We start from the raw sequence: 27486 nt of genomic DNA, 5'->3' as shown, positions 1-27486 counted from the left end.
CGTGGCTGATGACGAGCTGAGCTCGTCATCAGCATCGAAGGGGTTAAAATAGCTTCACGGTTACCGCCTCTGCGAAGAGGAGGAACCGAGTCAAGGGCAAAATACTTCAACAAGTGGCTCTGTTTACCATGGTGTTCCTTAAAATGACGTGCCACCGGGTAGGTGGGGTCCTCAGTGTTGATGGCCCTAATGTGCTGGAGTATCCTTTTGTGCACCTGCAACTTGGTGCTACCGACGTAATGCAGGGCACACGGACACTCCAGCACATACACTGTGAACTCTGTTTTGCACGTTAATTGCTTGGTGATAAGCCGAGGAACATTAGAAAAGGGGGTTGGATACTCAGTCATATTCATGCCATGCCTGCATGCCTTGCAGGACAAACATTTCTTGAAACATTTGATGGCCTTAAACCAGGGCGTTGAAGTCCCTGAAACTTATGATTTTTCCAGTATATATATATATATATATATATATATATATATATATATATATATATATATATATATATATATATATATATATATATATATATATGTATATTGCCTACTGGCAGTCGCCAGTAGGTAGTTATAGTTAGGATTTTTTTCAATGTTAAATCTCAAAATTCTATTTGGAATAACTTTAAAGCCCGTTGGCGAATCTGCTTGAAAATTTCCTCAAAATGGCCTCGTCGAGCTCCGGTCCTTCCCTGAAAGTTTGGGGGGGATGCGTCAAGCGGGGGCCGAGATAAAAGGGGGGTCCCAAAACGCGTTTTCCCCATGTTAATTTCCATAGGGCGGTCGACCTCACTTTTAGCCCGAACGGGCTGAATGGATTTCTACCAAATTTTGCAAAATTGTAGGGACTGGTAGCCCTATGTGCCTTTGCTATGTCTCAAGATATGTGCTCCAGTGGATTTTGAGTAATGTAGGTTCAAAAAAATATATATATCTATAGGCGCGCCCCGGTACGCGCACCAGGGAGCGCACCGGGCGCGCCACGCGACTTGCGCACGGAAAGCTGATTGGCTCATGGGTGTCTGTAAACATTTGAAACAGTCCGGAGCGGCCGCCATCTTGTGTCTCGGTAGGATTGAGACACAAGAGGTGGCAAAAATCAAAGGGGGAAATGAGCAAAAGAAAAGGGGGTAGGGTACACCCCCCTGAGCCCCTAGGTTTGATGTGGGGGCAAAAAAACGGTCCCGTAGGACAAATAAAATTTTTCGATTTTCGCGGGGGGAGCGCCCGGTACGCGTACCGGGGAGCGTACCATGGAGAAAAAAGAATGACACTTTTTTTTTTAAATAGCATTTATTTATAAATTGGAGGTAGTTCTGAAAAGAACATTTTTTTTGTTTTTGTTGTTTTATATTTTTTTTATACTTTTTATAATGATTTTATATTTTTTGGGGATTTTTTTCAGGGGAAAAACAAAAACAGGGATTCAAAAACTGCTCAACAGGAGCAAAAAAGTTTGAAAATTTAGGGTCTGGGAGAGCAGCGGTGTTCCTGTCTCTTTATAGCAATGAATTCAACGCTCTGCTCCCCATAACAGAGCAGTTTGTCACAGTCCACGCATAGAAATTTAATGCCTGCAAAGACAGGCTGTACGTTAGGGACCATTCTTTCACGTGTTGTTCCTGAAGGTGTTGGTCCACCAGTGGAGGTGCTGCCTCCATCTCTTGGTAAATTCCGTGCCAGCTCCCTGACACTCTCCCTGGAATAATTATTTGGGTGTCTTCTTTGGACATGCCTAATTAAATTGGCATTTCCAAAGCTATATTTTTTTTGAGGATTGATTCTGGATAAAATACTGCCACATATTTTGCAGGTTACTGTACCAGCATTAACTTTTTTTTGTCCTTCAGGGATGTCATAAAATTTCCAGATGAAGTGGTTCTTTTTTTTCTGGAGAGGAGGGTCCTCAGGCAAAAAAGCATCTGAATCACTGCTGGATGACTCCCTTGCAGCCATTGCTGTAGATCAGGAAAATTATGAGAAGAAAATAAACAGAACACCTCTTGCTCTCTCCAAGTGCAAATCAATAGTGAGAGAAATGGGTGGGTTTCTCAAAATTTGGAAAAAAACAACTTCTGAACCAATGAAAAGTGTTATTTTAAAGTCACATGGCTTGACGCGCTTACGCTACGCGCCCTTGGGCGCGTCCCGGGGCGCGTAGCGTAAGCGCGTTGGGGCGCTTACGTTGCGCGATCGTATACGCTCGGGCGCTTATGCGGTGCGTCATAAGATGCATCTCGCGGCTACGCGATACGTGTCTTATGACGCAAGGCGTGGCGTGGCGGCTACGCGATACGTCACGATGTGGTTTTCGTTCGCGGCAATAGCGCTATCCAGACGCTCACCGGTACGCGCCCCGGGGCGCGCCGTAACATTGCGCTTACCGGTGCGTTCACCGGTACGCGCCCCGGGAGCGCCTCGGGGTCAAAAATAAAAAAATTATAATAATAATTTACATATTTATACAATATAAAATTCGTTTTAAAATTTTACACTTTTTATACCTATAAATATTTGCTATTAAAAAAACATTGAAATTCACTGAAAAAACCATAGGTTTCACACCAGTTATAGTTACCTGGAAATTTTACTGACATAAAACCATTGAAATTACACGTTATAGTTAGTTGCACTCACTATAACTTGCGCATGCAATGCACTGCTGATGACATCACATATTACATCACTCATGACATGGTCAGTGACATCACTCATGACATCACTGATGAGACTATCCAGTGAATGTGTGTATTTTAAAAAAATAAATATGTGTTATATATGTATATGTAAGTGTTGCTTGAAGAATAAATGTTTTAATAAGAGTTTACATGGATGTTTTTTAAAAAAAAAATTGATTAGTTAACTGGCTTATTAAGTGGGATTTCAACGAGGTCTGCGGATTGGAGGTTTCTCTTGGGTAAGTGGAAGGAAAATCTTTTGTTGAGATATTGGGGTCTGGTGTTGTGAAGGCATTTATAGGCATGGTTGAGTATCATGAAGGTTACTCTCTTCTCGAAGGGGAGCCAGTGGAGGTCTTGCAGGTTTGGGTGATGTCTTCCTGTCGAGGGATGTGAGGATGAGTCTGGCTGCAGTGTTCTGCATGGTCTGGAGCTTGCGGAGTGGAGATTTGTTGATCCCAACATAGAGGGCGTTTCTGTAGTCCAGTCTGCTGGTTGTTAGTGCATGGGTGACGGTCTTTCTTGATTCGGGGGGTCCATCTGAAGGTCTTGCGAAGGATGTGGAGTGTGTTGAAGAAGGTGGAGAGGATGGCGTTGATCTGTTGGGTCGTGGTGAGGGAGGAGCCGAGTATGATGCAGAGTTTCCGAGCCTGGTCTGTGAGGGTCGAGGGGCTGCCGAGGGTGGTGGGTCACTGGATTTTGTCCCATGCAGAGGGTACGAGAACAAGGACTTCTGCATTCTCCAAGTTAAACTTCAGGCAGCTGTTGCTATTCCAGGATGTGACGTCCTCCTTTCCTTTCTGGATGCTGAGTCTGGTGGTGAGGGGTCCTTAGTGATGGAGAAGACGAGCTGGGTGTAGTCAGTATAGGATACTATGCTAAGTCCATGCTGTCTGACAATGGCAGCAAAGGGGCCATGTAATGTTGAAGAGCGTGGGTCTGATCGACGATCATTGGGGTACTCCCCAGTTATCTCTGTGGGTTCCGAGAGGAAGGGGGAAGTCTGACTCTGTGGGTTCTGCTTGCTGGTGTGTTTCTGTGTGAGAGGTGTATAAATTACTTTAGTGATGTTGCTTTCATCACTATTTGATGGGGACACAAAAAAGCACACATCATGAACAATTTAAGAGTAGATGTTGTTTTACTCTAAAAGCAAACAGATCAATAACCTTGTCATCACTGTTACTTTTCCTTGATATGAATGGGTCCAACTAGAGTAGTAAATTCCACATTAAATTCTAAGTATTTCCGCTAAAACACTGGAACATATGTGTAAAATAATACACAAATATGTGTTTGTATTCCACATGTCATCACTAAAGGTTTCTTTCACATTTGGAGCATTGAGCTAATTATTTCTATTACAAATTACAAATAGAATATTATTAAAGTTCTATTACTTAATCATTAAATGACAAGTCATAAAAAACAATTACCCTAACCCTGTTAAAATCAAGCCCAAACATGGCTTAATCACTCACACCATTATTTAATTTTCCACCAACCTTAAAAATGCTACAAAACAAGCATTTAAAATAGGGTTCTTTAGAATAAAACTAATTTTGGCTTGTTGAGATGTTCTTATGTTTCTAAGATAGAACGATTTTCTAAGTAATGCTCTCCATACTGACAATACGACAGGACGAATACAGACCAAATGAATTAATATTTGGTCTGATTGTTTGAAGGGGCTGCAGATTTTGCATGTCCCCACTAATTAACTCTTCAGGGCATGCTCAAGAGAGAGGAGGCAGCCTCTCTCTTGAGCAAGCCCTCGAACTCGAATATCTAGTTGAAAATTAAGCTTGGGCATGAATGATCGAATATCCAAGCAATTTGCATTCGAAAGACTGCTTGGTGTAATTCCAGAAGGGCTGGATCCATGGTAGATTTTCTGAATTTCAACATAAAATGAATACACTTACAATGAATCTATATGGAATTAATGAGCATGCTGATTAATTTTCTGTCATTATGAAGCATATATATGATATACAATGGAGCTTACATTACATACAGAGTCAGTGAGTGGTATAGAGATACAACACTACAGAACTAGTTACTCAGAGGGGCCATTTTGAGACAGCCTTAGGCAGGCATCGAAGTAAGCATGAGGTGGATTTTATGGTTCCCAGTCCCATTTGCCCCCTGCACCAATCAGTGCGGCTGGCACGGATCGGGGCTGGGGGTACAGGGGAAGAGGGAGGAGAGGGGGGTATTAAAAACTTGCCTTAACGCCTTTTCTCTCGTCTTCCCTCTTCATCGTCCCTCTGATCTGTCAGGAAGCACTCAGGCTCCCCTTAGCCAGGGCCGGTCTGTAAACCACAACCGGCCCAGGCAAAGTTCTTGGCCGGCCCCCCCTCCCCACTCAGGAGAGTTGGAGGTGCCGCTGAACTCTTTGCCGGGGCCAGTTTTTGGGCGATTTTGGTACAGGGCTGATTTTGCAGCTATGCTGCAAAAACGGCCCTGTAACAAAAACGGCCCCCAGGGGCCCAAAACCTGCCCCACCCATGCACCGCACCGGGGGATTGCCCGGTGCCCGCTATGGCCAGTCCGGCCCTGCCTATAGCCAATCACAATGCTGCAATGAGCACAGAGGGTCCCCTGAGCCCATCACAACGCTGGAATGCAGTGTTATGATTGATCTGAGTGCCCTTTTTTTGGCTCTCAGCCAGGACCTCGGGCCTGGGCATGTTCTCCTCCCAGGGTGCAATGCAGCTTGGGTGGAGAACATGCAAGTGCGCATGTCTGTATGGCAAACAGTCATGCACACTGATAACAATGCATGCCTCTCCCCGTGGGTGCTGGATATGCCCCCTGGCCCCGCCCCAAGACCCCGGCTCACAAAATAATACGATAATAAACCACAGTTTATTATCGTTTTTCTTTTCTTTTTCGCTGCTGGTAGGGGGCAACGCTAGCCGCAGCTGCCACCAATGTGTTCATTAACCCTGCAGTGGCTGTATTTTGAATTCCATAAAGATGGAAAGACTTCACATACACAAGTTGTGTGATTTGGGTTTTAAAAATATAAACAATACATCGGGATGAAGTTGAATTTGAAATAAGTTGACAGCTTTGTGTTTATGCTTTCCTACATTAAAATGAGGGGGAAATGAACTCAAACTGAACTAACCACACCCCCTACATTTAGATTATTCACACTGCATAGTTTTCAGAACCTGCCCAGCTTTGTGTTAGATCATTATGTGTGACAACTCAAAAACTATTCCATAATGGATACAGAAGAAAGATGTCTTAATGCTTTAAATACACAAAAAACAGAAAGTGTTTGGAATACATTTACTAATAGCAAAGGAACCCCTCCTGAGGCACAGCCGGGAGTTAGCTGAGATAGCATAATTTGCACAGTGCTCTTTTAAAAATCTGTTGTTCTTTTTAAAATTCAATCCCTTACCTTGCACTCTACCCCTGCTTGGTTGCTCTCCCTCCTAGCGGATCTAGCGCTTAGAGGAGACCTTGTAGGCTATCTTACAGCCGCCATCACCCTCGCCACGCTGTAATGAGGGACACGCCCACCTCGAGGCCACGCCCCCTACAGACGAGTTAAAGCACGCTGACTTGCTAGCGCTGCAGAGAACTCGAACCCCTCCTGAGGCACAGCCGGGAGTTAGCTGAGATAGCGTAATTTGCACAGTGCTCTTTTAAAAATCTGTTGTTCTTTTTAAAATTCAATCCCTTACCTTCCACTCTACCCCTGCTTGGTTGCTCTCCCTCCTAGAGGATCTAGCGCTTAGAGGAGACCTCGTAGGCTATCCTACAGCCGCCATCACCCTCGCCACGCTGTAACGAGGGACACGCCCACCTCGAGGCCACGCCCCCTACCAACGAGTTAAAGCACGCTGACTTGCTAGCGCTGCAGAGAACTCAAACCCCTCCTGAGGCACAGCCGGGAGTTAGCTGAGATAGCGTAATTTGCACAGTGCTCTTTTAAAAATCTGTTGTTCTTTTTAAAATTCAATCCCTTACCTTGCACTCTACCCCTGCTTGGTTGCTCTCCCTCCTAGCGGATCTAGCGCTTAGAGGAGACCTCGTAGGCTATCCTACAGCTGCCATCACCCTCGCCACGCTGTAACGAAGGACACGCCCACCTCGAGGCCACGCCCCCTCCTTGCCCCATAAATATGTGCAGTTACCGGAAGCGCAGCAGACGAGCGCAGCGGGCGCGACGATTACGCTGAAGGCGCACATAATGCAAGCTCGTCTGCGCTCGTCTGCGCCGAGTCCGGGCCCTGGGCCACCCCCCCTGCATCTCAGCCTTTACAGCACAGATGTTACAACATGGAAACCCTCTATGCCCTAAGGCCTTCTGCCAATTGCTGCACCCGGCATATTTTTCAAGCCGAGGCCCTGCCACAAACCTGCCCTACCTGCCTCCTCCCCCTCAAGCCCAAACCTAGCCCGGAACCCACATACGACTTTCGCATGTTCCTAATAAACTGTCGCTCCCTGCCAAAGCACAGTGCTGAAATGGCACTTTTGTTAGAGGAATACACTCCTGATATACTGTTCCTGACGGAAACCTGGCTTACCTCTGAGTCCGATCCCACTGTAGTAGATGCTCTCCCATCTGGCTTCCAAATCACACAGCAAGATCGACCTAAGGGGAGAGGAGGAGGCCTGGCTATCATCTATAAGGAACAATATCACTGCCGAGTCACCTCTGAAACCATCCCGGACTGTGAGAGTCTTGCTTTAACATTGAACTCTCACCCAACAGTTGCTTCTCAGGTACTCTTATTTACCGCCCTCCCGGCCCCTCCAAGCAGTTCCATGAAAAACTACCATCTAGTTTGGCCGATAGATTCAGCACCACCTCTAATTTTACCTTGTTAGGCGATCTTAATTTTCATTTTGACTCCCCTTCTGACCACACAGCCGCCACCTTGACAGACGATCGAGCGGCCTTGCAACTCACCCAACGTGTCACTACCCCCACTCACGCCAAAGTCCACTTGCTGGATCCTGTCTTCAGTAACTGCCCCGACCTCTTAGCTGGCCCATCAATCCCCCTGCCCTGGACAGACCACCTTCTGGTCCCCATCAGCTGGACATCTCTCAAACCAGCGTCATCTGCCCCCACTTCGAGGCTCAGGCGAGCCTGGTCGCGCCTCGAGGTTGACAACTGGTCTATCAAACTTGCCAGCTCTCAACCCAGTGGTCAGGAGGATCCTGTCCTAGCAAATCAGGCCTATGTCAACTGGGTCACTCAAACCCTTGACGCAACTCTCCCAAGAGCAAGACTACGCTGAAGCGTTCCCACAAAACTGCCCCTTGGTACACGCAGGCTCTTAGGGACAAGAAACGTCTATGTAGAAGGTCGGAAAGACGCTGGCGCTTAGATGACTCGGCAGACAATAAAACTCGCTACCGAGAAGTTATCGGCGAGTACAAAGCTCAAATAAAAGCAGCCCAGGCCACCTAATTCTCCGATAAAATTCTACGGGCCAAGTCTAAACCTAAGGAGATTTTCCAGATCGTCAAAAAGTTACCGAACCTCCTCCCTGCGCTGAATGCCGAGAAATCCGTCACCCATTGCAATAACGTTGCTGAGTTCTTTTATCAGAAAGTAAACACTATTTACTCAGCCTTCCCCCCAAAAAAAATAATCAACTCATCAATCCAAACCAACATCCCCCCGGCTTCCCCCCCCCTCTCTATCTCAGCATACCCTGACCCATTTTCCCCTACTAGACCTCACTACCCTTGAATCACTAGCGCACAGTATCAAATCCGGCTCGCCGGACGATCCTGCTCCATCTGACATAATAATGGCTGCCTCCCAGATCACCCTACCTATTATTAGGGAGGTACTAAATGCATCCATCACCTCCAGCACTGTACCGACCGTCTGGAAACAGGCCATGGTCAGGTCGCTACTCAAGAAACCCAATTTAGACCCGTCTGACTTGGGCAACTATCGTCCCATCTCCCTGCTCCCATGGGTGAGCAAGGTCTTAGAAAAACATATTAATCAACAGCTAGTGAACTTCCTGGAAAATCATCACATTCTAGACCCCACCCAGACGGGTTTCAGACCGAAACACGGGACTGAGACCGCTCTCCTCATTGTCACCGAGGAAGCTAGAAAAATCCTGTATCAAGGAGGATCAGTGGCAGTGATCCTCCTTGATCTAAGCGCGGCATTTGACACGGTCAGTCACGACACCCTACTGGACCGTATGTCCTGCGCCGGGATTAAGGACAAAGCCTGGATATGGTTTAAATCCTTTCTGGAGAGGAGATCCTTTAGAGTCTTTGAGAGTGAGTCCGTGTCCTCTAGCAGACCTCTAAAGTGAGGAGTTCCTCAGGGCTCCTCTCTGAGCCCCGCACTCTTCAACCTGTATATGAGGCCACTGGCTGATGTTGTCCGCCCATTCGGAGTTGAGATCATCTCTTATGTGGACGACACGCAGCTGGTGGTCTCACTGGCGCAGGAGGCAAACCGGCCTGCGCCAGGTGGGCTTAGAGAATGCCTAGAGGAGGTGAAGGCTTGGATGTCTTCATCATCCCTCAAGTTGAATGGGGACAAAACGGAGCTGATGCTCCTAGGCCCCGCAGATCTTGGCCTCCCCCCCTCCTTGTGGCCTCCGTGTCTGGGCCCCCCCCAGCCCCCAAAAACAATATTAAGAGCCTTGGAGTGTGGCTGGACAGATCTCTGTCCTTCAACGTTCAAGCCACAAAACTATCGGCCACCTGCTTTGGCATCATGAAGATTTTAAATAAAATCTTCCCCCTTCTTCCCATGGAAGCCAAACAGGTGGCCATACAAGGCCTCATACACTTACGCCTCAATTTTAACAATGTGCTCTATCTCGGTGCCCCAGAGTACACTCTGCGCAGACTGCATATAGTGCAGAACTGCGCAGCGCGCTTACTTCTCAAGATCCCTCGTAGACAATCAGTGAGGGCCGGACTGGCTAGCCTTCACTGGCTACCGGTTCGGCAGAGAGTTCTTTTTAAAGCAATGTGCATAGCCCACCAAGCATTCTGGGACACAGGCCCCAGCATTGCCCGTGACTTAGTTACTCACTACATTCCCAACAGAAGCCTTCGCTCCAGCCAGACCTTTCTAGCAGTGGCGCCAAGAATAAAAAGATCCAGATCAGGCGGAAGGACGTTCGCCTACAATGCATCCAGAACCTGGAACACCCTGCCACTACATCTCAGAGCCAATCCCAACCTCACTATGTTCCGTAAACAATTAAAGACTTTCTTGTTTAATTCCCCCCACTAACCCTTAGTTTCCTCCTCCTCTGCTCCTCGGTAGGTTCTGGTTACTTTAGCGCTTGGGCAGCAATTCGGGCTCTCCAAGTTTACATCTATTCTATTCTATTCTATTTGTGACGAGCTACATGAGTGCGAACAAACTACTGATCAGTAGAAGTGATCTGGTAACTGAGGTTATCAGGTACCGAGGCACTACTTTTAGCTCCTGCAAATCTTTCTGGTTAATAAAGTCAGTTGACATTAGTACACATTGGTGTGCCTTGGTCCCAAGAGGCTACACATACTTCCCGTGCCTCCTTAGTAAGCAAAGAATGTGGAAGCATGGCAACTGCTGACAGCGCATTTGTATTTTGAAAACTGAAGTTCCAAAGCTTTGTATTTGGGAAGTTTTATAATGTTCTGCCTGGGAAATTTAGTTACATCAGAGCACCAAGGGGGATTGCAGTACTTAGCTTATCAAGCTTGAAGTAAAAAGTATTTCAGGAAGTAGTTCATTTTAGAGTTCTTATTAGAATGCGCTACACTTATGACTGCAAGAGACTTACAGGAATTCAGAGAAGGAGTGCTGCTTTGCAAATGTTAGGATCTTAAAGAGTAGAATATCTTTGCTCTGTGCAAAACGAGTACCCACTCATGTGGCCCGCCTCAAATCATATCTTGAAGGCAAGTTTCAAGTGGCATAGCTGTCCCCTTTTACCTTTGCCGCGAAGCCTCTTCATTGAGGGGCACCTCAGGACTCGGCCTTAAGCCCTACCCTTCTTAATGTCTACCTGGAGCCTTTGGCAAACCTTGTGGAATCTTGGGTCCTGCATGTGATTTCGTATGCTGATGATACCCAGCTCTTCCTCTTCCCTCAGGACAATGAGGTAGAGGCCTTTCAAGTGGTGTCTGAAATCTGTCTGTGAGTGACAATTGCCTTGAAAAGATATATAGAGTGAGAGCGATAGATAGAGTGTGGGCGATAGATAGATAGATAGATAGATAGATAGATAGATAGATAGATAGATAGATAGATAGATAGATAGATAGATAGATAGATAGATAGATAGATAGATAGATAGATAGATAGATAGATAGATAGATAGATAGATAGATAGATAGATAGATAGATAGATAGATAGAGTGAGTGTGATAGATATATAGAGTGAGGGTGATTGATAGATAGATAAAGTGGAGAAGAGAACATGGAGTTAGAGAAGGAGGCCTGGTGGAAGAGAGCAGCAGATCAACACGGGAGAAGAGAAGATAACAGGGAGTTATAGAAGGATGTGGGTGCAAGAGAGGAGCAGGTAAGCACAGCAGAAGAGAACAGGGAGTTAAAGAAGGAGGTGGTGTGAAAGAGAGCAGCAGATTAGCACAGGACAAGAGAGCAGTGAGTTCGAGAAGGAGGTGAGGTGGAAGAGAGTAGCAGATCAGCAGAAGAGAACAGGGAGTTAAAGAAGGAGGCGACGTGGAAGTGAGCAGCAGATCAGCAGAGGGAGAAAAGAAGAGAACAGGGAGTTAGAGCAGGAGGTGTGTGGAAGAGAGCAGCAGATCAGCACAGCATAGGAGAACAGAGAGTTAAAGAAGAAGGTGGGGTGGACGAGAGCTGCAGATTAGCACAGGAGAAGAAAACAGGGATTTAAAGAAGGAGGTGTTGTGGAAGAGAGCAGCAGAACAGCACGTGAGAAGAGGAAATGGAGGTAGAGAAGAAGGCGGGTTGAATAGAGAAGCAGATCAGCTCTGGAGCAGAGAACAGAATAGGAAGTTTGAGAAGGAGGTGTGTGGAAGAGAGCAGCATAACAGCACAGCATAAAAGAACACAGAGTTAAAGCAGGATGCGGGGTGGAAGAGAAGCAGATTGGCACTGGAGAAGATAACAGGGAGTTAGAGAAAGAGGTGGGTGGTAGAGAACAGCAGATTAGAACAGGAGAAGAAAACAGGGAGTTAAAGAAGGAGGTGGGTGGAAGAGAGCAGCAGATCAGCACATGTAAAGAGAAGAGAACAGGGAGTTACAGAAGGAGGCAGGGTGTAAGAGAGCAGCAGATCAGCACGGGAGAAGAGAAGAGAACAGGGAGTTTGAGAAGGTGCAGGGTTGAAGAGAGCAGCAGATCAGTACGGGAGAACAGAACATGGAGTTAAAGGATGCGGCGGTTGGAAGAGAGCAGCAGATTAGCACAGGTGAAGAGAAGAGAAGAGGGAGTTAAAGAAGGAGGTGGGGTGGAAGCAAGCAGCAGATCAGCTCAGGAGAAGAGAACAGGGAGTTAAAGAAGGAAGGGGTTGGAAGATACCAGCAGATCAGCAAGGGAGAAAAGAACAGGGAGTTAAATGTTAGGATCTTAAAGAGTAGAATATCTTTGCTCTGTGCAAAACGAGTACCCACTCATGTGGCCCGCCTGAAATCATATCTTGAAGGCAAGTTTCAAGTGGCATAGCTGTCCCCGTTTACCTCTGCCGCGAAGCCTCTTCATTGAGGGGCACCTCAGGACTCGGCCTTAAGCCCTACCCTTCTTAATGTCTACCTGGAGCCTTTGGCAAACCTTGTGGAATCTTGGGTCCTGCATGTGATTTCGTATGCTGATGATACCCAGCTCTTCCTCTTCCCTCAGGACAATGAGGTAGAGGCCTTTTAAGTGGTGTCTGAAATCTGTCTGTGAGTGACAATTGCCTTGAATTGAATTCCAACAAAATGAAATTTCTCTTTTGGCATGAATCATTAACCAGACTCGCATAACTGATAGTCTCCTGAGTTAAGTGCACCACCCTCCGTATCTTCATGTGAAGAACCTGTATATATGTGAGAAAGGTAGTTTTCAAATTTGATGATAACCTCTATTTTAACTGCAGCTTACAGCAATATCTTATCTACTTTGCAACTTTGAATCTTCTCATGACGATGCTACATATGGTACCAGGAGAACATTGTCCATTCTTTGGTCACTTCAAAGTTAGATTACACAAACAGTGTATATCTGGGTCTGCCATCCTACCTGTGGCGTGTGTCATCTGCAGATTACACAAAACGCAGCTAGTCTTATTCTAAAAGTTCTGGTGCCTCTGTCAGTGTCTGCTTACTTTCACCATCTGCACTGCCTTCCTATTGTTAACCGTATTAAATTCCAGGCATTAGAAGTTGCCTATAGTGGCTTTGAGCAGAAATGCCCTTGGACCTAAAAAGGCTTAAGGCCTACTGTCAGGGTAGATTTTTGAAGTCTAATGCTCTAAAACGTCTGCAAACTCCTAGGGTTCACTAGTCCAGAAGGGAGGGGGGGGGGGGAGATCCTTTGTTTTTCTTACTGCGAAACTCTGGAACTCTCTTCCAATTACACTTTGTTTTGCCCCTTCTGAATCAGTCTTTCTGAAAAACTTGAAGACATTTCTTATCAACCTTTAGGCCTGTGTCTTGGGATCTGGATGCCTGTCAGTTCTTTCGGTGCCTTGCTGCTAGCACCGGAAAGCTTCCTCTGAAGCAGCAGTGTGTTTTATTAATCCTGTTCTAATGATATTGTATTATATTGTATTATATGTGATGAGGTTTCTTACCAGGCGGCTTACAGCTTTATGTTAAATATCCTCGTGGGTTAGACAGCGCGGGACTTACTCACAAAGCCATTTTGGTGTACGTAAAATAGGACTCCTGGGGTGCCCTTTCACATACTCATATGTGCCTTTATGGATTGGCCTTTAGAACACCAAAATGGAAGTAAAGCAGGAAAATTAAGGGAATATTAATATAAAGTTAATACGAATAGAAAGAACTTTCACTAATGGCGAGGTGGATGCTGTGTCCCAATTCACAGAAGCATGTAGGAGTATGTTAGAGTACACTGGTAAAAAAGGGCTCAGATTCTCATAAATGCTTTTGTGAATCAGACCCAATGTCTTTAAAACATAGGGATTTATTTATTTATGAGACTTGCGCTGCCGGAGCGTCACTTTTAATGGCACTCTGGTGGCGCAAGCTTCTCAATCATATCTATGAGGCAGTATGTGCCAGGGAGGAGAAATAGTTGTGTTTTTTCCTCTTTCAATGTGTGGTGCATTCTGCAGCACCAATAGAAAGTGGAAAATGCCTTTCAGGATTGTATTTGTGTAGGGAGGTGCCCCTTCCTGCACAAAAACAAGCAAGGGTGCCTGCATTGGAGCTAGGCAGTAATTGTACTCCAGAGCAGGGGAAAAGGACAGGAATGCACCATATTTCTTGAATACGGTGAATTCCTCCCCTATTACTTTGGTTAAGGGCAGTGTAGCAAGAAGACTTGAGGCACTGCCCCAGCCAATTCTCCATAAATGAGGCACTTAGTGTGCACCACTGGAATGCTAGTGTAAATGAATCAGGACTGGCACTCTTTATTTATATTAGCGCACACACCCTTTTCGTGCATTTCTGTGTTAAATTTCTGTGGCAAAAGGCAGGTCTGTGTGTTACTATAAAAAAATAAAAAAAAATAAAAACACCTGCGTGAATCTAACTATATTATTGAAGTTAATGTAGTTCTTCATTTTGTTTAAGATGTTGTGCTCCGTTTGTGATTATTTCAGATACATGTTGCGGGACAGATCATGGTGTGAATTAAAATCTAAAATAGGTGTCATTTCTTTTGTATTTGGGTTATAAACGTGGACTTCTATGAGCATTGATTTACCTCTTAATTGTGTTGAGCCAAATTAGGTTGGCATTGGTGAATCTCTTTTTCAGTGCTGTGTTTATCTGTCACGCTGAATCTTGCATCCTTAACACCCTTTAGTACATCTGCGAGCGCATGTTAATAAAGGTGGCCTGGTTGGCTTTAAAGAATGTGACTTTATTCTCTTCTCCATCCTGCAGAAGCTCGCCCACTTCCTATCATTGAGCTAGACATTCATTGAGGCCTAAACAAATATTGAAAGTGGAAATGAGTTTCCTCTATGCAACAAAACGTATGTTATGTGGTGTAATCATTAAAACACATTGAACAATTAATTTACTGCCATGAACCCTACAGAAAAAAATAAACTGACAGTACCTACACCTTAGACATATTGCAAGGGCGTGATGTGCACACGGTGCAGATGGGAAACCTGTTGACAGTGTGATACAGTGTTTGATGTCTGCCACCGCCTCAGCTTATTGAAGTCCCATACAGGGGCTTATCATGTAAAGGCAGGGGTCATGGCCGAAGACCTCATGTCATGGCCAAATCGCAATGCGCGCACACTCAGGCCAAACCCAATGCAGACAAATACATACAAACCTGGGAGGGTTAGAGTAGCAGACAGCATTCACACCCAACATAATTGCCTCTCAGTGTCTGTGTGAACTACACAATTGCAGGTCTCTGCACGCCGATTTCCTGAAATGTTTCGATAACATCTACCATGACAACAGAGAATTATTTTTAATGACAGAAAACAGGTACAAGCCTGGCTCCAGACTATTAAAGCTGTTTATCCTTTATACTACACTGCAGTACAGGGACTTTAAAGACAAGGGTGGAGAGACTTGCCATCATTTACAAAAACACCTCCGATCTCCACATGTAAACGAACCTCTGTGCTAAACCACTCTTCCTTCCAAAGCCTGATCATTGGATAATGTATACCGTCGGGCGCACTAAAGGCAACTAGTTGGTCCTATAGATAAATACATGTGAAATTTAAATGTGTATATTCGCTGCTTTTCTACCAAAATCCATATTATTATGGATCATCCTCCAAACGAGGAAAAACACATGCAATTTAGTATTCATGTAACCAGGCAGGCTATGGATTATAGCCTTTAATTTCACAAACTCTCTAAAAGTTAACTACTTAACTCAAAATTGTTACAAGTAACACAGACAAATCTTACCAAGTTCCTAACCAAATTGAGTATTACATTGAGTGCTCACAGGCAGCGGGCATGGAACCCAATAATTAAAGAGTGGTCAGGTTGCTTCTATATTTCCTTATCAGCTTTATAACAATATTTATTTTTTAATAATTAAATACATTTATAAATTACTTTCTATCCCACAGGGCATGTTCAAGTTCCACATAGAGTCCATGAAAAGTATACCAATTTAAGGAAAGTAAAACTGTTTTTGAAGGAGGAAGTAGGCTGCAAATAAATCATTCATCAAAAGAGATTCCCTTATTAAAAAAAATGGACTATCTATTAATCGTATGACATGGAATAGATGTGTTGATACTCGATATGACAAATGAGTGGTTGACCAATTTCGTGAATTTCTTACTTCTATGAAAAACTGTCATGTAAACCATGACAGACAAGCACATAAACCCTAAAAATATCCCCAACTTGCTGGAGGAATAATTCTGTACCACATACTCATTATAACACTTTAGTGTCCCATGCAGTTTCTTTTAGAGATTTCAGTTAATCAGGAGAAGTGTGGGAATGCGGAGTAGTAGGGATTATTTGATCTTTTCCTCATAGAATTAGAGGAAAATGTGTGATTTAGGCAGAATTTCATGTCTGCATGGCATTTGGTAAGAAGATGGTAAGAAGATGTAGCCAATGTAGTAGGATCCACGCAAGTCACAGAACTCTGGACTCCCTTGTGTGTCTAGTTTTCAAAAATTTCTGGATTTGGTTGTTTTCTCTGAGTGGTGGCTAAGTCTTGGCTAAAATACTGCAGCTATCTACGTTGTCAAAATGAGTCAATTTTTAAGGTTAAAACGCTACATCTTCCATTTAATTTGATGCCTTTCCTGTTTCAGGTGACAGGCCCACCCACACAAGCGGGATACCGTTTTTATCAGAAGTGTGGGATCACAGAATAGTACAACATTTGTTATCATCCATTAATTTTCTCCCCCTTTTTAGCCTCCAAATGTAAGCCAGGGTTCAAAAAAGGGTACATTTTGCAAAATGAGCTCTGAATCACATGATATTATGTGTTTCCGCAGATTTCCACAATTCTAAGGCACAATACATAAATGCACAATACATAAATGCATATGTTTCCTTCATACCTGTTAGACCTAGCATCCTTCTCATGGTTTCTCTCTAACATTTTACCTTCAGACCACCTGTTTCTGCTGACTTCATTTTTGTTGGCCTTAGTGCTAAAGTGCTGTCTGTTCAAAACATGGTAAAATTGGCTAATACCCAGTTGGCATATTTAATTTACTTTTAAGTCCCTAATTATAGTACACTACATGTTCCCAGGACCTGTACATTAAATACTACTAGTGGGTCTGCACCACAGATTGTGACACCCACTTAAGTAGCCCTTTAAACGTGTCTCAGGCCTGCCATTACAGAGCTTGTGTGTGAAGTTTTAAACTGACCAAAATAAACCTTTTGCAAGGCTCAAACCTTCCTTTTTATTACAGAAACGCCAACCCTAGGATAGGACCAGAGCAGCTAAGTGAGCAGGGTGCAATGTACTTAAAAATCAGGACATGCCCTGGTAGTGAAAACTCTTAAATGTGTTTCTCACTACTGCAAGACATATATCTCCCATAGGATAACATTGGGATTACCTTGTTACATTTTATAGTGTAATTTCCAAATGTGAAGATATGTCTGGTTCAAGGTTGGTGTCTCTGGAATCCTAATTTAAAATCCTAATTTACGGCGAAGTCAAATTTAAATCACAATTCTGAAAATGCCACTTTTAGAAATTTGGCATGTTCTTGCCTTAGCCATTTGGTTCCTGCAGCCTGACTCTGGTCACTTGACTGAGTGTAGTTGGCTGTATGTGTATTCCTTCTAGACAGCTGCATATAATGGGAGCTTAGGTGTGACTGGATGGGCCATCACTGGCAGGATAGGAGGGAGGAGCAGGACCCAGCCTCACTTACACCAGAATAGGCAGTGTCCTATCAGACACAGGGCTGCATGATTCCTGTAGTTATTCTGGATCCAGGACAGAGAAGGCAGGACATCTGTGCACTTAAAACTCATACTTACAGAAGCTTCTCCCCCTTCAAAGGCATAACTGTGAATTAAAGAAGAACGTCAGACAACACCACTTCAATACACTTCTGGACCTGTGCATACTCTGACAGGAGGACTGCTGTCCTGCTACAAGACTGCCACTCTGCTAGACTGCATTCTGCTGGACTCCTACTTAGCTGTGCTGACCGGCTGCCTACTACCCTCTTGCCTGGATGAGAAGAACAGGACCTGCATCTCTTGAGCCCAGAACCAAGAGTGACTCCAAGGGACATAACAGGCTTCCAACAACCTTGCACCTGTACCAAGTGGTTTCCTCCCAGTCATGGAGCCTAAGATGCTTGTCAGTGGAACCGGCGCATCTTCTCTGCTGAGTGGCGCATCCCTGAACAGAACGGACAACTCTTTATTGGATGAGATGCACATTCCCGAGCAGAACTGACGGATTAACACTGTTGCATGGATTGGACTTGAGCAAAAGACTTGCATCGCATGGCAACCCACATATTGGGACGGATGCACCCCCTTTGAAACTGCCACTGTGCGGAATTTCTCCAGTGCAAGTCCTCGTATCTCTTCTTGACAGCAGCCTCAACGACAATGACAAAACTCTGCATCACAGCTTCACCGCTCATCAGAATGGACGCATCGTCTCAGCTCCCCATCACATCCCTGACTCCGGACTTTGCATCGTAAACCTCGTTCACAGGATCTTCAACGCATAGCCTCGGCTGCCCGATGAATGGTTGGCGAGGATCCACACAGCACTCTGCAACCAGGCTTTAGGGTACTCTGTTCAGTGGGCCTAACCAGGTCCATATAGCTAGCCCACACTCCATCACATGGGGCCAGAACATGTAACTTTGTCCTGGTCTGGCATGACCAGTTATCCCCAATAGTGAGTTGTGCTCTCAGGCGCTATCTTTCAATGTAAACTTAAAAATTCAATTTTACTGATTGTATTAGTTGGATTTTTATCATTTGTATCTTGTTTTATTTATTGAATTAAGTTCTGTTTTTCCAACCTGGCATGGGATCCTTTTTGTGTGGTGTTTTAACTGTTTTACAGTTTGAAGTGTTGCACAAATACTTTATACATTGCCTCTAGGTTTAGCCTGACTGCTCTGTGCTAAGCTACTGGAGGGTGAGCACAGGTTAATTTTGGGTTTGCATGTACATTACCCTGACTAGGATTGTGGTTGCTGCTTGACCAGTGCTCACACCCCAGTCAAGCAGTAACCCAATTTCTAACAATAAATAACTCAGGGTACAACATTCTTTAAACAGTCTAAGCATCTAATTTGCAGATGGATTTTACTAGCGTATCTGCCAAATAATGATGGATGTCTTGGTCTGCCCTCATTTGTGTCGCACTACTGTGTTTTTTGTGTGTGTGAACGCAGTATTCCCAGCGGCAGAGCTTTTGCAGAATACACCATGTGAAAGCCTATTGAGTAGATTTGATGCTGCTGGAAATTTAATTGGATATCTTGCCCTGTTTTCCTGAATTGTGACTTCAGTGAAAGACAGCTATGTAACTCATGGCAGCCAATCACCTACAACCCAAACATTTTTTCTGACTTGCTTTAAGAAGAAAAATACCTCTCCCAGTACATAAGGAACAGATCTAATGTGCTTGCTCATAAGTATCCTTACTTGGGCATCATATGCCAGTATTTCCCCATCAACCTTCCCTGCTGCATCCACCAATACTGGGGGCTTTGGTAACTCAGGGGTAGCAGTAGGATGGTACCGGGTGATTATGATGTTTACCAGAATTATACACCTCATAATAAGGAACTAGTGGGGCACTCATTCCAAAGCATAATCCCCCTGTAATTCTTTCTTTTCCAAATGGAGTTACATTTGCAGATTTGCCTGCAAGAATAAGGTTGAAACAAACCAGGAACTCTGGAAATCTGCAGAGTTTGTAAATCCAGCGGGCTGGTGTCAACTCTTACCGCGACAATCAGCATTACTCGGGACTCGTAATGAGGCTGTAGGGTGCATTTTATCAGTACCCACAGTTGTGCTGGCACTACAACTCCATTCTTTCTCCTGTATATCTTATGGCTGTAAATGCAAAGAAAGGGTGTTGAACTAGCTAAAACCTGAGGGGTCATATGTATGTAAGATCTTCCAAATTTAAATAGTAGCACTTTATTTAGGAATGGTGAGACTCCTTAAGGTTAAGTATCCCCACCATGTAATTAAGGTTGAGCCTCTGAGTCAAAGTGTTTGACAAAGTGCTCAAGGAAGGACAGCATCCTTACTTGTTTGTCAAATAGATGGAGGCTTCTCTGGCAGGCCTCAGAGACTGAAGGTGGCATTTGTTTTCAGACAACGACGTTCTTTCAGCTGGCAGTTGGCACTGCAGTTCTTACAATAGTTGATTTGAATTCTGGTACTTTTTCCAATGGGTTGGAGATTATTGGCTGCAGCACTCATACTGAGTTGTTCAAGCAGGTTGAACATGACATTTGACAGTTAGATTGCCCCCAATGCTCTTCAAGCTTCTCGGGACACGCAAGTCAGTATTTGGCATACCTGGTAAGCCTCAGGTAATTCAGAGGGCACCAAAGGGACCGCATCTAAGAAAGTCAAGCTGCTTCCTACTATTAGGTGTCAAGAGACAACTTAAAGATTGGCACCGAGAAGGCTTGTGGCATCAATTAGTTCAGGCTCTTAATACCAGGAAAGAATCCCATTTTCTCTTCAAGATGTACACAGCTCTAACGTTGTATTGAGGTCGGCATAGAGTGACTAAAGCACTCAAACACATGTTATTCTGATAGGCAGATGGCAGATGACAGAAGGTGCAAGCTGGGGTGGAATGGGTTCTGTGAAACATTCAATGGCAGACAATAATCAGTTTGGAACACCAGTACTTCAAGCTCTTAGGAAGACCATAGCAGGCTTTTTTAGCTTCAGGGCACTCAGAGGATACAACATATTGCAACCCTTTAGAAAACAGACTCTTCCCGCAGCAGACCTGGATTCCAGTGGAGCAGATGAATGGCACCATGCAAAACAATAAGGTGAAGGCAAGTCATCCAGAGCCATATATCTGTTAATGGTAACTCATCTTGTAATTCCACATTAGCCGGTGGTTGCATTGTCACTCTCAATGTGAAGGGTGCATGCTCAGGGAAGAATACTGTGATGTTCTTTGAAATGTTACTATTTCCCATGCATCATAAGAGGTTTGAATCAGTGTCCAGTGTGGGTGACAGCTTGATAATTAAAGTATTACTATCTGTCTAAATCTATGCAAGCTAAATTTCATAGAGTCAGCCCACACTTTGAAATTAAGTTTAATGTTTGTCTTGGCTTAGCTACTCGTAAAACCAAACAAGTCACAAAATTCAGATGGTAAGCCAGGGTTTCTCTCTTAATCTTAAGAGCCATTTAGTTCAACCATGTAAAGAACTGCTCGGTTCATTATAGCACAAAAGCCATTCTTTATTGACATTTTTAAATAATTGATATTTTTCCTCTTCAAGTATGGAAGCATTACCTTGACCTCCTCAGCCTGCTTGGAGAGACACAGAGTAGTGTCATGGCAGACTATGGAACATTTGCCAGAAAGGCTATTTTGGAACATTCTCTAGACCCACCTGCCTTGTGGAAGTCTCCAATTTGGATTAGCATATCCCCAGGTAACTCCTGTTAGCCTTAGGCTTATTTTAGTCTCATGAGCCCTGCCTTTGAACATGTACCCTGATAGACCCACCCTACCAAACGATTGCACTCTACAAAAACTGTCAGCCAAGGCATATAGGCATGAGAGGTATAAAAATGCACAGTCTTAGGGGCATATGTAGGTAATCTAATTTTACCGATTCCTAAATACCGAATTTTACCGATTCGGTATTTAGGAATCGGTAAATTGAATGTAGATAAAAATTCCGTAAATTTTACCGATTCGGTAATATTCGTTATTACCGATTCGGTATTTACCGATTCGGTAATTCCCATTCATTCCTATGGGCCTGGAGGTCCGTAGGAATGAATGGGAAGCCATTCACTATTACCGATTTGGTAAATACCGAATCGGTAATAGGGGGAGCATATTCAAGGGTGGCAGGGTGTCACATTGACACCCTGTTGCACCCCTGAATTGTGCATGAGTGCACATGTGGCACACATACATGCCCTAAGGGCATGTATGTCTGCCACATGGCACCTTGAAAAAAGCTAATTATTGCTTTTTTAAAGATATTCGGTATGTATCACCAACTTGTAGTTGGTGGTAAATAACGAATCCTGAATGCAAAAATGCACTCACTTGAGTGCCTCCTACATAGCTTTTAGGTATTCGGTAATTTACCGATTCCTTAAAATAAGGAATCGGTAAATTACTGAATCCTTAAAACCTGCCTCCTACATCAGAAAATGCTATATACCGGTCGGTAACGGGATAATTACCGACTTTCAACCGTTATGGACCGGTATTTTGCTACCTACATATGGCCCTTAGAGTTTTCTCTAGTAGCCTCATACCTCTAGCCAATGACTCATTCATTGGTCCCATGACTCAGATGAAAAACCACATGGGAGTATCTGAAACAATTCTCCTGATTATCTGATATATATCTTTGTAACGTTTAGGCTCTGCACCAACAGGTTTCAGACATGCCCCTCTTTCAGCTGAACATTTGCCTGTCTTGCATGTTCTGTCTGGTGGTGGCTTCAGTTGTGCAGTGCGTAGGACTTGCCCATTTAGCTGTTCAAATGTGGTACATTGAGGAGCCCACATATTTCTTCCAACCTGTCAATATGAATGCTGGTTAATTTCTTTATATACCAAAGGCCATAGTCCCTAAGTGCTTCCTGAAGGGTTTCTTGAACTTTGAACTATGTTTTGGACTTTCGTGATCCAATATAAATGACACTTTCCATGCCTTCATTTACTGAATCGAAGTACTGTCTGTCTTCAAAGCATAATTTCGTTTTTTCCCTACTTGGAAGTAAAAGCAACTACCTCAGGCAGCTATAGCTTCAACACAACAATCCCTTACCCTGTATTTCGGATTAACCTGCCTGCTCAATTTAAACACATTTTTGACCGCCTTCACTTGAGACAGGCCTTGTTGTCTCAAGGCAAGTTAACAGTTTAGTTTCAAATTATGCAGTGCCTTAACAGTTGACATATTATGGCTTCAGGCTAAGAAGACATTGGTATTCTGTAGAACCATCAACAATGAACTTAATGAAGGTTCAGATATTGTTCCCTTTAGACTTATAATGTATCCTTCTTGTTTATTTTTTTTTCCAAATGGATCGTTGTATTAGTATGAAATGCCCAAAGAATTGATCTTCTTCCTCTTGCTCCCATAGTGGTCTTTTAGATATTGCACAATCCTACCCTTTAATAAAAGCAAGTAGCAGACACCGTCCCTTTCTCTGAGGGGTAGATGATTGAACATGCCTCAATAGTAGCAAATCAAAATAGTATGTAAACCATTTACCATATACAACTCACACATGCTTGGGAAAATATGCTAGTGTCAACCACATATAATGGTCATTCCTGTCTCTTGGCTAACATCATAGATAGTGGTGTAGCTAACATCAGAAGAAATATCATTCTTCTAATTCCCATGATGTAATTACCACTGATGTTTTAAATGATACAGGACCAAATACACAAGAACAATGTAGACACTGATGATTGTTTGATTACTGGGTTTCTGACATGACCATTTTCAGTTTGTAATTGTAGACCATGATTCTGCAAAGTAAATGGCTCTGACTTGGGTTGACTTTGACCTGACTCTACCTTCTCCATGACTCATATACAACTTGCTGACTTTCTTCTTCCCAGTTAACCTCTTTGCCACTGCCTATCTTCCAGTGGATTATCCCACTTTATCACCCACTCTTTATTTGTCGCAGAATTACACAACATTGTTTCATTTGACGCCCTGCTCCATGGACTGGGATGTGAGCACTTGTTTGAGCTAGAGAACTTTCCAATTGACTTTGTAACTTCTTTTTATATCTGTGTGATTTCCAGTTCCTTTATCTGCTCTTTTTATGATTCATCTACATTGTAATATTTTATGGGTTGATAATCCTGGCACTTGGGTCCTTCTTATGATTTATTTTTATTTTTTATTAGCCAATAAAATCAACATACATTTGTATTAAGGTTGTTAAAACAGAAAAATAAGATAGAATGAGAGGGATCAATACATACTTTTCATCACCCTATACTTTTAACATATTTCACTAAAATTTAAATCATGTCAGAGACCAAACATTCCATGTTAATATATCTTTTTAAAAAAGGAGAACAGAGGAAGAAATCAAATATAAATCGGGGCATGTTGACATATGGGTTAGGAAAGATAGGGCTTATTGCAGGTACTCTGCTAACACCTCCCATATCTTTATACCTAACCTGTGTTTCTGAGGTCCCTTGAGAGCGTAAAGACCATTTTCTAGGTTGCATATGGAATAAAGTCTGCACCTCCACATTCAAAGGATGGTGGCTCTTTCTCCCTCCTTAATGACCCTATACATAATCTAGCCACGCCACAGCTATGAATGAAAAATACCTGAATTCGTACATACCCTGTGTGGCTAATGATTCTTCCAATACTCCTAACATCATCCCAGTGGATGTAATCCCAATCTGCACCCCTGTCACCTCTGTCAAAAAAAATCTCCATCCTATTTATAAATTGTCTCAAGTCTGGACATTCAAAAAACATATGAAGGCTATCAGCTTGGCTGTCCCACAGCGCATACAATTACCTTCATTTTGACCCCCCCACCGTGCAATTTTGGCAGGAGTATAATACAAATTAAATATAGTCTTATAATGTTGCGATTTAAGACTAGAGGAAACCAAAAGCTTTTCTGACAGTGTTATTGACTGTTGTAAAACATTCCCTGCCTTATTTATTCTATTATTCCATTTCAGATTCTGTACTTCAAGATCATCCCCTTGCAATTCCTTTGGATTCTGGTGTAAGTTGCCGATCCTCCAATGCCTCCTGATTGTCTCCAACAAGTTACTTTTTTTGGCCAAATTCAATACATCTACTCTCTTTTGTAAATAATCGAGAATTTGTAGTTATTTAAAAAAATCAGTTTTGGAGAGATCATATTCAGATATTAACGAGGAATAAGTCTTGATACCACTGCCGTCAATTAAATCCCCCAAAGTCATAAGTCCTTTCTGTCTCCATCTAGCCATAACATTATCAGAGAAGATAGGGGGAGGTAGTGCTAAAGATAAGGTGCGTGTATATAAATTAAGTTTACCGAGCTTCAAATATTTTCAAACCTGTATCCATACTTTGTGGACGGCTTGAAGCACCTTGAATCGAGTTTTTTTATAATGGCTGGGCTCCAAATTTAAGAAAAGATTCCTCTCTGTTTTTGAGCCCAGCAACATCTGAAAAGCATTCGGAAATTCTTCTGCCTTTCCCTCTCCTTCCCCAACCAACAGAATGCCCATTTGTTGTAAAATACACATCCAATAATAGAACTAAAAATTAGGAACAGCCCACCCCCTTCGGGATCAAGGCAGGGTCATATACCTCATTGCTCGCCGGGGTTTACCTTGAGCCCACAGGAAGCTACCACAGATCGATTGCAGTTTTTGAAGTTGCTTCACCTTAAGTTCTAAGGGGACACACCAAAATAATACAGCACTTTGGGCAAGATATCAATTTTTAGAACATTACATCTCCCAACTATTGATAAATGTAGGCTTTCCATACTATCCAAGTCTTTTTTTATTTTCCGCTCAAAAGGCTCCCAATTAGATAATACCATTTTATTCAAACATGCATTAATGTGAATCTCCAAATATGTGCCCTCCTCTGTAACGCTGGAATCGTTAATACATACTTGCTCAGTGCAGATTATTTGCGTTTTTTTGTTGTATTTAATTTAAATCCAGATCTTTCCCCATATTCAGCCGCTAGTTGTTCAATCTCTTTCACCGTTTTGATTGGATCTGGTGAAATAACCTCAATATCATCTGCTTATGCTATTATAGTAACCTCCAGCCAGGGTCTCGCCAACAAACTATTTAGCCTATCTTCCAGTAAAGGGGAGCAGGGACACCCTTGTGGGGTACCTTTTGATATTGCGACAAAGTTAGACTCCAGCCACAGCGCACATATTTTTGGTCTGTGTGTTAAGCCCATAAAATAATATCACCTCGGGGAAAAAACAATACCACAGTATGTTTTTTTCCCCTGGTGTGGTATGTATTCCCCACTGAACCTTTTGCAGGTCACATTGAGGATAAAAGAGTAATATTGATGTTTTCCCCTTTTTGAAATTTAAAACTAGGAATTGTGATTTTTTTTTTGGCTGTACATATTTCGTCAGGCTTTACCTTCTAACTTGTGTGTGGGATAAAATGTTCCGGAGGTCCTTGTGCATTATTTGTAAGTATGATTCTAGTACAAATTCCAAATTAAACCCTGTAAGGCCTGCGGAGCCACTTGGAATAAGACATTTATTGCTTGTTTTCTTTGATCAGGTTTTACTTCACTGCCCACCTGTAATTCAGGCTTTGTGTATATTTATTACATTCAAGTAGTATTTTTCTATTTGAACATTGATTCTATGTGTTCGTATGCATTAGCCATTACTTCTACCGCCTTATGACATGACAAGATTCCAACACCTAAAAAGAGAAACACAATAATCAGGTGCCAGTTTTGCAAAGCGAAAAATTGCAGTGTTTCTATCAGTATTCGAAATGTGTTTTCCTAAACTAGTTATCAGATATGCCTAGAGCACCAGTGTCTTAAAGGGGGAGGTTTCGGCAAGATTTTATGGATAGTCATGCAAGATAAATTGTAATATTCTGATTCTTAACTGAAACACATTAACAACGTTAGCAATTATCCAGAAAAGCTGTGGGACGATTTTATTTATTTACAGAGTTTTGGTGATTTGATTTTTTCTGATTGTAGTACACATTTACTGAAATTGCATACCTTGCTTGATTCAGACAGGTCTCTTTACCTTTATGACAGATTTTTTGTCCTATTTCAGTAAATTCAAATTGTCAAACACAAAATGATTGACTTGAACAATAATTTTTAGGTCTGGCGTTGGCCAGGACCTTTGATGTTATCATAATTAAAAGTGTAGTTTGCATACTTCTAGGTTCTTTCATCTAGCCTACTTCATTTATTAGTCTGTTGTTGTATTATTCACATTTTTCTTCCACATTTAGCATGGGGTTAGCCATTGGCTAACTTCACTGCCAATGATGATGTTCTGCTCTTCCACAAGGAGCACATCCACTCACAAAGTAGTTCCCTTTCGTGCCAGGGACTACTCTTACATTGTGCGCTTTTACACACCCGAAATTACTTCTGCTTGTAGCATTTATTTTATATTGCCAATTGCCCAGTATCGGGCTCAACTATAAAGTTTTATAAAACATAATGATATGCCAAAACAATCATTGACAAAGTCCTATCAGATTGCAGTCAAACACACCTGAACTGTTGGCTTCGGAAATGTTTGTTGAATTTGGAATTGAGACAACATCATGTCTAGTACTTTATTTTCTTTACGTTTCATGCATGCAATTTAAGTTTAAGGGTATTAAGTGTATTTGAAACAGAAGTACGTCATATAACAGGAATGGTTTTAATAATTAATTCGCATGATTAGGATTCTAAAGAAGCTGGCCTTCATACATTCAATA

At 43.0% G+C, this 27486-nt stretch overlaps 1 protein-coding gene across 1 annotated transcript in view; it reads left to right on the top strand.

The window, feature by feature from the left end:
• The window catches only part of ASB4 (ankyrin repeat and SOCS box containing 4), a 318258-nt gene that overhangs the window by 258986 nt on the left and 31786 nt on the right, over positions 1 to 27486 (top strand). The gene's annotated exons all lie outside the window — the stretch shown is intronic.

Source organism: Lissotriton vulgaris, chromosome 10 (genome assembly GCF_964263255.1).
Source record: "Lissotriton vulgaris chromosome 10, aLisVul1.2, whole genome shotgun sequence".
In the NCBI taxonomy this organism is placed as follows: Eukaryota; Metazoa; Chordata; class Amphibia; order Caudata; family Salamandridae; genus Lissotriton; species Lissotriton vulgaris.
Note: the sequence above shows the minus strand (reverse complement) of the source record. Positions and strands in the feature narration are given on the sequence as shown.